General features: G+C 45.7%; 1 pseudogene; it reads left to right on the top strand.

The window, feature by feature from the left end:
* The first annotated feature begins 613 nt into the window (after nucleotides 1-613).
* On the top strand, nucleotides 614-730 carry LOC126292536 (5S ribosomal RNA; annotated as a pseudogene).
* Nucleotides 731-3,230: the final 2,500 nt, after the last annotated feature.

The raw sequence follows: 3,230 nt of genomic DNA, 5'->3' as shown, positions 1-3,230 counted from the left end.
TGGATTTGTTATCAGTAACATCGTATACGTACCAGAAATACTTCACAAGATCAGTATGCCTCCACACACGTCTTCCTCGTAGTAAGATTTAATCCAGGGCAAAAGAATTATGAAAATCTATTTCAGTTGTTTTGCATTCTTCTCAGTATTTTTAATACAAAATATAGAGTCATTACAATGAAATGAAAATACCGATTTTCTTATACATCAAAATGAGATAATTAAAATTTATACGTACTCTTTTGTAGACAGGATAAATTATAGTTCTATTACGTAAACATTGCATGTCGCATAAATAAATGTTTCTCGTTCCGAGAGAACCAATATACACTGTGAGTGTATTCAGTTAGACCTCAATATACTGTCAAATCAAATGACACAGGTTTACGGGAGATTACGTACAATAGCAACTCTCGAAGAAGTTTGCGATCATAACACTGATGCCATGGCTCTCTAGAAGGTTTATAATCTGTATTTCCAAAAATCAACCACTGAAATAGCACACAACATCGTCAAATGAAAAACACTGAGGAAGTTGTGCTTTCTTTTTCCTGTACTGTAGAATTCAGCATTCAAGTTATGCAATTATATACGATAGCTGGGTACACATAATGCCAACGGCCTTGCCGCAGTTGATACACCGGTTCCCGTGAGAACACCGAAGCTAAGCGCTGTCGGGCGTGGCCAGAACTTGGATGGGTGACCATCCAGCTGCCATGTGCTGTTGCCATTTTTCGGGGTGCACTCAGCCTCATGATGCCAATTGAGGAGCTACTCGACCGAATAGTAGCGGCTCCGGTCAAAGAAAGCGATCATAACGACCGGGAGAGCGGTGTGCTGACCACACGCCCCTCCTATCCGAATCCTCAACTCAGGATGACACGGTGGTCGGATGGTCCTGATCGGCCACTTGTGGTCCGAAGGCGGAGTGCCTTACGATCCAGCAGGGGAGAGAGTACTGCTCCAAGAGGGCGGATCAAGTTGATAAAGGGGAGATTCTGCTGGATCTTACCATTTGACTGGCATACTTGGTTTGCGCTGGCCGAGCGATCTGTATTGCTGTTTTCTGCTAAAGGTGGTGAACAGCTGAACTGCTATAAATCGCATGCCGGTAAACGCCTGTGCGAAGGCTCGGCTCGAAAATCAAGCTGGATGGCTATGTCGTGGAGTAGCACAGTGGGTCAACTCGCTTCGAAACCTGGACATAAGGTTCAAATGGCTCTGAGCAGTATGGAACTTAACATCTGAGGTCATCAGTCCCCTAGACTTAGAACCACGTATACCTAACTAACGTAAGCACATCACACACATCCATGCCAGCGGCAGGATTCGAACCTGCGGCCGCAGCAGCAGCGCGGTTCCGGACTGAAGCGCTCAGAACCGCTCGGTCACAGTGGCAGGCTGGACAAAAGGAGAAAGTGGATGCGAGGTCCTACTAAACTGCGTTCTTTTTAGATTTTAGGGATCGCAAATTAAGAAGCCAATGCCGGAATTACAAGATTCAAACTGCCGCGTCCGAGTTTGGTGGACAAACACTCACGTTGAGAAAAAAAACAGAAGATCATTAAACACTAGAGATAGGACGTTCACGTCCTCATAAAATTAGTATGTTCTGCAGAAACGATTAGAATTTCCGTGACGTCGTTTCAGCATGTGTCCAGTTGCCTAGTAGACACAGGGGCCCCCAAGGGCCTTGATTACTTCTTCCATGCGTGATGGGACCGTCGTGTATAAAGCGCGAATGGCGTCCTGTGTTATAGCCGTTCATGCCGTATTTGCCTGGTGCCAAAGTTTATCTTTGGTTTTAGGGTTTGGGTCACAACGCTACCCCCGTCATGTCACTATATCCCACACATTTTCGACTGTCGATAAGTCTTGTGATCTGGCGGGACAGGCCAAAAGTCTCACTTCCTATGACTTCAAAAAGGCATGTGTTTGTGCAACATCATCTGGTCGTGCATTGTCTTACTGAAAAATGGCACCTGGAACGTCGTGCAGAAAGGGTATGGCTGCAGGTCGCAGAATGTCATTCATGTAGGTCACGATGTTCACAGTGGCCTGGACACGTACCAGCTGTAATTTGCACCCCATGTCATGAGGATTCCATGTGGCATGTGGCGTTGATGTCTGGTATGAATGCTTTCACCGTGATGCTGGTCTCCCTGCCTGCGGCGAACAAAACAGGACCATAATTTTCAAACAAACATAACCTCAATTCGTACGAAAACACTATCTGATGCCATTCGTATCCCCACGGACATCGTTCCATACACCGTTGCCGTCTAGCATGTTTCTGCACATTCGTCAAAGGGAGGCGGAGAAGTGGGAAGTGGGCACCTCACGCATGCCGTAATAAACGGCGTCAGAGTGTAACCACTGATAGTGTTCGACATGTTACATGGTTCCGCTGTTGCGCCAGCGCCGGAGAGGACGCAGATCACTCCTGCATTGCCATTCGGATGAGATTTCGACTTTCGCAGGGGGGTTGTGACCTTACGCATCCCCTGTTTTCTACTGCCTTCCGTGAACCATTCTGTGTACACTTGTTGCACTGCCCAAGCACTTCGTCCCACACGACTAGCAATGTCCCGGATGGAAGCATCACAATCTCTCTCGCGAATTACGTGGCCTGTTTCAAACTCACTGATTTCACGGTAAGGTTTACCTTCGGTGTATAACGACAAGAGCCGCGAGCACATTGTACCGGTAGGTGGTGTTGCACTACAGCATCGAGTTGACCCTGAAACCGCCTGCAGACCTGGTTCAAATGCTAATCATTTCTGCAGAACGTACTAATGTACACATCTGTGAATATGAACGCCCTGTCTCTAGTCGTTCGACGTTTCCTGCTTTTCCAGAACACGAGTGTACAAATTTAGCGTATTCGACTAAAGTTTCGGCTATAAAGTGTTTTGAGGTCGATGGCGATGAATTATAATTCGATATTTCCATATTGAAATGTGTTCTTCGATTTCTAACAATAATGGTAGTCGTTCTAATACGATATACGTGATTACAATCGTTAAAAATGTCATAAACATGCTTTCTTGAATGATACCCATCTTACTGGGCAGGCTAGCTTTATTAAACAGGCGACACAATTAGTATAGGAAAAATGTGTCATTATCCGTTTCACTGTTTACTGGCAACTTTCAAGGCATGTGTTGCATCGACTTGAGACAGGAACGCCAACGCAGCATTCGCCAAATACATTACGTGATCTAAAGTAT

The sequence above is a fragment of the Schistocerca gregaria genome, chromosome 9, assembly GCF_023897955.1.
Source record: "Schistocerca gregaria isolate iqSchGreg1 chromosome 9, iqSchGreg1.2, whole genome shotgun sequence".
Lineage (NCBI taxonomy): Eukaryota > Metazoa > Arthropoda > Insecta > Orthoptera > Acrididae > Schistocerca > Schistocerca gregaria.
Note: the sequence above shows the minus strand (reverse complement) of the source record. Positions and strands in the feature narration are given on the sequence as shown.